The following is a 9,371-nucleotide window of genomic DNA, read 5'->3' as shown; positions in this document are numbered from 1 at the left end:
GAGAAGAGCAGTTTCCACTTGTCGCCCCCGGCTGCGGCTCACTGTGTGGTCCGTCGCGGTCCTCCAGGCAGGGGCGATACATTTCTGACCCTGGGCAGATTACGCTCTGTTTCTGTAGATGTCGAGGAACTTTGCCAGTATAAAATGGTTATGTTTTCAGAAGAATGTTTTAGATATTTTGAGATCGTTATTACAAAACAGGTTACGGATCATTATCTCAGGGGTCACTAACTTAGAATATAGCCTACATTTTCAGAAGTTATCTGTAATGATACAAACAATTATTTAAACCTCAACGATACAGACACAGTTGTCCACCTTTAAAACGTTGCTCGTTTGGTAAGGAACAGGCACCAACCAGATAGCCTACTGTATCTCTCTGTATCTGTTTGTATCCTAAATCATTATCATTTTAGCTGACTTATCTGACATGCTACAAGTTTCCTCTCAGGAAATTACTTCACACCCGTGTTTATTTTCCTTTCCGCATCAAAGTGTCATACAACATTCTTCATAAAAACTTGAAGCTACGCAAGGAATTTTGCCCTCAGATTTTGACGTCGGTAGGCGCTGGTTCAGAATGTCCCACTGGACTCCACGATCCCTCGCGCAAAACACGCCTACCGCAGTGAGCGCAAGAGGGCTTTGGCGTTGAGGCACTTAGCTTGGTGGTGATACTGAGGGTTGCCTCGGTCCAAAAACCCTGTTCGGAAACCTTCTGTGGTCTGGGGAAGACGATTTATGCCATCTTCTGCATGAAGTTTGTCTCCGAAGTTGTCGATTTAATGGTAAGTACTTAAACGATGAGCTTGTAACCACTGCAAAAGGCGTTTTGAGAGGGGTAATAAGATCACCAAACTCCTAAGGTGTCAGGGCTCGTTGAGAAGGGAATAGCTCATAACCTAATGGAGAAGCCTATCGCTAGAATTGCACTTCATATTTAAGGTTTTACGGAATTTTATTTGCATTTGCAACACAGGTTACACATTCATAGCTGTGACTCAGATGTGATGCCTGCAGTTGCTGCGTTTTGACTTGATGTAGTGAGTAGTGGCAACATTTTTTTAAGATGTAACTACTTAAACAATCTTTCTTCAGTGTTAGTGTCCCAATAAATATTTCCCTTATAAACGAGTCCATTACGTGAAATACTCCTTAGCCAATGTTAAAAGCATGATTCCACTGGATTTTTCAACGGAGTACACAATCTTTAAAATAATCAGTACTGTATTTCACAAAGACTAAGCAATGTCTAGCCTATATTCATTTGACAGGGGCTGCACTTGTGCTATAATGACATGACTACGGCAATGTGGATATATAGAGGGGCAGGTGCATAGCAGAAGCCTTCGGACGGGACGAGAGTGATGGCTCCCCGGTCAGCAAACGCTCGTAATGCTATAGCCGCATACATTTATCAAAGCGGTCCGAGCTGTCGGTACGTCCGAGGAAAAGGAGGGGTGGCGAGAGCCCGCGCATACCCCTCCGGATTCCCTCCGCTTCGCGTGAGTTACTGCCGTCACAGTTGATGTGACCCACTGGCCGCCGGTTGTTGGGGATTCACCGTGCGGGTTATTTCGTGTATCATGTTAAATCAAGTCAGATACCGTGTCCAAATGGGGGCAGAGGGATACTGTGAGGGTACTGTTACTAGGTAGACTGCCTTGCCAAATACCTTTGCAAAATAACAAACAAACAAGAAAACGACATCGTTTTTGCGCAGTCAGGGGCAGATGTTTGTTTTGTTCCAGTAAACCTTGGAGAGGTTTGGTTCTACATATCTACTGGTCAGTGGTGTAGTTGTCCCTGGAGAAGTGGGTATACTCTTAATTTTGCAATTTTTTTAAGCAGCCCATACAGCAAAAGATAAACGCCCTGTTTTGAGAAGTGGGTATACGCAATGCTGACTGAAAAAAAAGTGGGTATACTCGGTATACCTGCATATACCCTGGACTACACCACTGCTACTGATAGAGTGCACCCACTTGATACTGGTAATCTTCATCTCAGCAGGGCTGGTGAAGTGGATTTTTTATCAGCTGCTAAATTTGTCTATAGATAACATCCTGGAATGTAGGTTTTAACATAGGTGGCATATGGCCAGACTGCCAATGTTTCAACTTTATTATTACATCTACTACTCAGAACAAGGTATATATGCCCTATAACACACCACACCATTCATTCAGAGAACTGTGTTGTTGATTACAGCCTCTCTAATAGTCATGTGTGTGATCTGAGTATATTGTTGAGTACAGTCACTCTAAGAGTCTTGTGTGTGATCTATGTTATTAAGTACAGCCTCTCTAAGAGTCGTGTGTGTGATCTGAGTATGTTATTAAGTACAGCCTCTCTAAGAGTCGTGTGTGTGATCTGAGTATGTTATTAAGTACAGCCTCTCTAAGAGTCGTGTGTGTGATCTGAGTATGTTATTAAGTACAGCCTCTCTAAGAGTCGTGTGTGTGATCTGAGTATGTTATTAAGTACAGCCTCTCTAAGAGTCGTGTGTGTGATCTGAGTATGTTATTAAGTACAGCCTCTCTAAGAGTCGTGTGTGTGATCTGAGTATGTTATTAAGTACAGCCTCTCTAAGAGTCGTGTGTGTGATCTGAGTATATTATTAAGTACAGCCTCTCTAAGAGTTGTGTGTGTGATCTGAGTATGTTATTAAGTACAGCCTCTCTAAGAGTTGTGTGTGTGATCTGAGTATGTTGTTGAGTACAGCCTCTCTAAGAGTCGTGTGTGTGATCTGAGAGCGATATTGAATACAGACACTCTTAGAGTCGTGTGTGTGATCTGAGTGTGTGTTCAAGTACAGCCAATCTAATAGTTGTGTGTGTGTGTGATCTGAGTATGTTATTGAGTACAGCCCCTCTTAGAGTCGGGTGTGTGATCTGAGTGTGTGTTTAAGTACAGCCAATCTAATAGTTGTGTGTGTGTGTGATCTGAGTAAAACTTGCCACCACTGAACTGAAATTGTCAAGCTCCTCAACTCTGTCCCAGCTGTTGTAATGTGGGTAATACTTTCTTCTTACCTCACAAACACAACGCAGTCACAACGCAGTCACAACGCAGTCACAACGCAGTCACAGCGCATGCACAACCCAGTCACAGCGCAGTCACAACGCAGTCACAACGCAGTCACAACGCAGTCTGGCCAAGGAGATGATCTCCCCTGGGGTCAGTGGGGTGACCTCGGAAGTCTATTAGGGGGTTAAAGGTCAATGTGGTGAACTGGACTTAAGTGTCATGTTCTGTGTTGTTCAGCTTAAAGGCTATCAGGATGAAATAGGGCCAAAGACAATCAGCCTTAGCAGGAGGTTAGCAGGGGGGTAACGGAGGGTTAGCAGGGGGTTAACAGGGGGGTAACAGAGGTTTATCAGGCCCTGGGGCAAAGGGTAGCGGAGAGCCGAGCAGAGGCCCAGCCCAGCCCTAGGGCAGAGAGTAGAGGAGAGCCGAGCAGAAGCCCAGCCCTGGGGGAGGGGAGGGGAGAGCAAAGCATTCCTCATTCCTCAATCGAAGAGTGACCTTCAGAGATGATTTGTACCAAATTTCACGCTTGTATCACCATTTGAACGATTATCCCAAAATATTGCTGTTATTTCCTCCACTAAGGGGCAGGGGAGCGGACAGTAGAGGAGGACCAGCCCTGGGGCATGGATGCTGGGCACAGGGGCAGAGAAGGGAGCCTGTGGGCTGGATAATTGCTGAGAGTCCAGGATCTACACAGGCGCACTGAGTCTCAGTCCTGCCATTACCTCATATCCTTAGACCTGGGGCCACATTGAGACAGAGATAAGAGCAAGTTACCAGCGTGGGAGTGTAGCTGGGAAAGAGAGAGAAAGAGAGAGAGACAGACAGAGAAAGAGAGAAAATCAGTGCGGGAGAGAGATGGACAGAGAGAGGGAGAGAGAGAGAGAGAACTATATGGAAAGGAAATGCGAGAGTGAAATGGGTCAGTCAAAGGGAGATGAGGACTCCTGGTGTCCTGCTGTACACACACAGAAGGAGAGGAAGAGAGTCCTGGTACATACACATACACACACACACACACACACACACACACAGACACAGTTTCTGCAGCCTTCTTCCACTGCTGTCACAATACTGCTCTGTGCAGAGACAGATCTGCTTCCTGAGATTTCCAGGTTTTTATGGAGGAAATGGATTTCACTCATTTGAATCCATCCTGACATGTCCCTTCCTATGTTGCATAATGGCCTCTTTGAGACCGTGTGTCATCATCAATGATCCGAGGAAGAATGTTTTGAGCTCTGGCCAAATTTCCAGGATGATTTGAAAACCTTCTTTTGCTTGGTGGCCTGGAACACAACCTCAAATATTAAGGCTTTAAACTCAGACATCCTTTTTTTTTGTTAGTTTTCATATATTGCCAAGAAGAAAGACACTTCTCTCCACTCCTCACACAACCCCCAAACAATTAAACTTTAAACTCAGACATGCTTGTTTTGAGTTAAATTTCATATAGGCTAGTTCAGAGAAGAAAGAGAACCAGTGTGTGTTAGCATCAGTGGGGCTCTCTTGCAGCACAGATGTGTGTGTGTGTTTGTGTGTGTGAGTGTGTGTGTGTGTGTGTGTGTATGTGTGTGTGTGTGTGTGTGTGTGTGTGTGTGTGTGTGTGTGTGTGTGTGTGTGTGTGTGTGTGTGTGTGTGTGTGTGTTAGCATCAGTCATGTGGGGCTCTCTTGCAGTATCAGTCAGTGGGGCCTTTGGTACAATACTTCGCCATTCCCAATCTGGCAACACTGAGTACCTTGCCGCCTCCAGTAGTTGCATTGTTTACAATAGTACATGACATCTGCATGTAGAAAAGATGTGAAAACTTTGTCAGGGGGGAGGGGGCGGGGTCATCTGCATGTGAAAAATATGTAAAAATTCGGTCACGGGTAAGGGGGTGGGGTCCCGCGACGAAGTGTCCTCTTCAAATATGGTCACCCTATGTTAGCATCAGTCAGTAGGGCTCTCTTGCAGCCAGAGATGTGTGTGTGTGTGTGTGTGTGTGTGTGTGTGTGTGTGTGTGTGTTAGCATCAGTCATGTAAGCATCAGTCAGTAGGGCTCTTTTGCAGCCACAGAATGGCTCTCATTCAGACTCAGCAGGTTCCAGAGTTCACTAATGATTTTGCCCCATGTAGGGAACCTGATGTGGTCTCTGTTAAATACCATGGTTAATAATTCACCCTGCCACACTCATTTATTAATAACAGCATTTCATGTCAAGGGGGGTTTGTTTGAGGTATAGCAGTGACAGCAAGGTTTGCTCTCCTCATTAGCGCAAAGATGCTATCAGCAGGTGAGTGCTAATTGTTTTTGTTCAAGCAGGTATTTGGTACATACTTGAATACTGACTTTTGAAGGTGTAACGGAGTGTGTCTGAAAGTGAGTGTGTGGAGTAGAGAAGTGTGTGAAATATTTCAGCTGACGGCGTTGGCATCAAGAGCCTTACTCCTGAGCTGTTCGTCCACTCCCAAATCCCAATTAGCTCTCTCTGGCCTTTTCACATTGCCCCCGTGGTGGCCCTTAAGTTTGGCCGGATCAACCCCCCCCCCCATATACCATCTGTCCATGTACGTGTGTGTGTGTGTGTGTGTGTGTGTGTGTACGTGCAGCTGCAACAGAACCACCTCAGTGCTCCTGATCTCTTAACACCCACAGCATCTTCAGGAAACACACTCACACACTGAAGGGGAGCCCCCCAGGAAGGATTTAGTCCCCCCCCCCCCACCCTCACTGAATGTTCAAGCTTTAGCGCTGGCCCTCATTAGATCCTCCTTGTAGCGCTGGGGGGGACTGCAGCCTGTGTATTAGAGAGAGAGGGGGGGGGGGGGGAGAAAGAGAGGGGAGGTGAAAAAGAGAGAGAGGGAGAGAAAGAGAGAAGGAGAAAGACAGAGGGAGAGAGAGAAAGAGGGGAGGTGAAAGAGAGAGAGAAGGCGAGAAAGAGGGGAGGGTGAAGGAGAGAGGAGAGAGTGAAAGCAAGAGAGAGACAATGATAGAAAAGGAAAGAGAGAGAAGGACAGAGAGAGAGCGAGTGATAGAAAGAGATAGTGAGAGAGAGAGGTAGATAGAGAGAGAGGTAGATAGAGAGAGAGCAAGTGATAGAAAGAGATAGTGAGAGAGAGAGAGGACAGAGAGAGAGGTAGCCAGTGAGAGAGTGAGTTATAGAAAGAGATAGTGAGATAGTGAGAGAGAGAGAGAGAGGCAGACAGAGAGCAAGAGTGAGTGATAGAAAGAGATAGTGAGAGAGAGGACAGAAAGGATGCAGGGTCCTTCGGTGTCTCAGTGGAATGTCAAGTGTGTGTCCCCCTCACAATCAGCTCCGCATTCTACAGGGGAGGGAAAGGCCTATTGTGACATTATCTACACCCATGACCTCACTTCCTGTCCGCCCGATTACCAGCCAACATGGAGCACTTAGTCTGGAGTGAGCTCCATGCATGCTGCCCAGTAACCTGAATTAAGTTTTTCCCACAGGGACCGTATACAACAATTTAAAACATGTTTCTATAGGCAACTAGAGCATCATAAAATTAAGATGAAAATCTATCTCTATGGTACATTCAATTCAACTCAATATTTTTATATAGCGCCATAACAATACAATTGTCTCTAGGCGCTCCACAGAGCCCAGAGCCTGTATATGGTCATGTGGCAGACAGATAAACACGTCTCTCTAACTCAACGAGCGGCCGAGGCGATGACCACATACTGTTCTATGGTCTGGGTCAGTCTGACCGCCCTGTGAAAAATGCTAAGTGTTCACAGCACGACATTCCCCTCTATATCGGCAAAAGACACAAGTTAGTCAACTGTGCTGTTGTTGGGTTTTGGAAGGTTTTTTAACCAAAGGTCCTTACTGGTGTTTGACTGTCAATGTAAGAGACGATGTGATCTTATGAAGTAGATGTTTAGGATGCCAGTGACGAGTTCACCGAGTTCACGCAATGACACACACAACGACAACAGAAGTAAATCAGTGTTTTATTAGTGTCTTAGGTAGTGTCTTTAGTAGTGTAATTTAGTAGGCTGAGAGTCTGCCTCTGGTCAGGCAGGTTTGGAACGTCAGGAAGGGAGGAGGGTTGGGCAGAAGCAGAGAGGGAGGTGTGTGTGTGTGTGTGTGTGTGTGTGTGTGTGTGTGTATGTGTGACGATTTGCAAAGACTGCGGAGGGCACTGTTGGTAGGGTCTGTTTGTGTGCTGGCTGGACTGTGTTAGTTTGGGACAGGTTGGGACTGAGTATGTGTGTGAGTTTAAGTGTGATATGGTCCTATGGAGTGTGTGTGCAAGTGAGTGTGTTATGGAGTGTGTGTGCGAGTGAGTGTGTTATGGAGTGTGTGTGAGAGTGAGAGTGTTATGGAGTGTGTGTGAGAGTGAGTGTGTGTGCGAGTGAGTGTGTTATGGAGTGTGAGTGTGAGTGCGAGTGAGTGTGTGTGCGAGTGAGTGTATTATGGAGTGTGTGTGCGAGTGAATGTGTTATGGAGTGTGTGTGCGAGTGAGTGTGTGTGCAAGTGAGTGTGTTATGGAGTGTGTGTGCAAGTGAATGTGTTATGGAGTGTGTGTGCAAGTGAGTGTGTTATGGATTGTGTGTGCGAGTGAGTGTGTTTTGCGGATAAACCAATCAGACTGGCTGTGCTGACTCAGTGGCATTCTCTTTTCTATTTGATTTCTTCCTTTTTGTTTGTTTGTTTGTTTGTTTGTTTCTTTCTCAAACTCCTATTAATACATCTGTCAGATGTGAATACCTGCACATCTTGTAAGTATTGAGAAGAAACTGCCTTTGCCTTTGTTTCGAAATGAAATATCCACTTTGCCTGGGCTGAAAAGGGTGTGGCTGAGGTAGAATAGCGTCTCTTTATTTTGGCTGGCTGCAGTCCAATGGGCCTGTGTGGTTCAACCATGAAGCAGTTTATTTTCTTAAAGCCCTCTGGACCTGTGCCCTCTTGCCTAACTAACAAAGGCAACACCAGTGAGAGATTTGAGCCCTTTTCCAGTGTGTGTGTGTGTGTGTGTGTGTGTGTGTGTGTGTGTGTGTGCTCAAACGCTCAGGTCACTGAAGGTGGCAAATGAGCAGTTGAAATGAAATAAACCAGAGCGAACATCTGAGGGAGTCTTTCACAAATCCTGCCTGTAAATCTCTTATTTTACCAGCCCCTTATCCAAAGCCCGTGCAGCGCTGCTATTCCAGACGAAATAATCTTTAAACTCTAGCTTTCATGCCTGTGTTTATTCTGGCTACTTGATTGCATAATGAAGCAATCCTGTTAATCCCCCAAATGGATTCAGTTCTTTGTTTGAGGCAGTAGCATTGTTGCCCCAGTTCTGCTTGTAGGCTAATTGACCACGGGAGCATGTCTGCTGTTGAGCCCACGCCTGACTCACACCAGGGCAACACAAGGGCAACAACATCCGCCTCCTCCTCCACCTCCTCCTCCTCCTCCCCCTCCTCCTCCCCCTCCTCCTCCTCCTCCTCCTCCACCTCCTCCTCCCCCTCCTCCTCCTCTTCCTCCTCCTCCTCCTCCTTACTTGCAGACTCACAGATCCTCAAGAGCAATGTGGCCTAATGAACTAAAAGAATAAGGAGAGGTTTATTATAAACAATCCTCTCATTGTGCTGTTAGCCACCTGTTGTGCATTTAGATTAGAAAGGGCAGAAGTGTCAAAGCGTCACATTAACTCATGGTGTTCAGTCTGGCCTGGCTACCAGGCCTTTAATTCAGGTTTGGCCTGGCTAATGGGCCTTTTATTCCAGTTTGGCCTGGCTACTGGGCCTTTAATTCCAGTAGGACACCAGAAAAGAAAGGTCCTATCTTGATGTGTTAATGATATGGTGTTATAAGACTAGGAGCTATTGTGGATGTGCAGATTACAGTTCATTCTGTAACCTTTCTTGCCTTCATCCGGACCAAATCGTCTCCAGCATCAGCTATTATCTGTGACTGTGACATGACATGAATGAAGCTCATTCTGTGGGAAGAATCCTCTCCGTCTCTGAAAGTCACACCATTGGTGACCTCTGACCTTTCATAGAGCTTTCTTGGGTGAACTCATCCACCTTCCATAAGTTCTGATGTGAATAGAATCCTTCCTTTTTTCACACGTTGTCAAAACAATCTATAACTGATGTCACACAAATGATATGACTAAGCTGAAACGCGTATGCAAAACAATCTATAACTGGTGTCACACAAATGATATGACTAAGCTGAAACGCGTATGCAAAGCAATCTATAACTGGTGTCAGACAAATGATATGACTAAGCTGAAACATTTTTCTCACACAAAAGGCTGTTGTGAGTTTGGCCCCTGGTTGAACTAGCATTAGCATGCTGAGCTTGTGATGGCAGGATATGACCAGGG

The sequence above is a fragment of the Sprattus sprattus genome (genome assembly GCF_963457725.1).
Source record: "Sprattus sprattus genome assembly, chromosome: 3".
NCBI lineage: Eukaryota > Metazoa > Chordata > Actinopteri > Clupeiformes > Clupeidae > Sprattus > Sprattus sprattus.
This window is presented reverse-complemented; position numbering follows the sequence as displayed.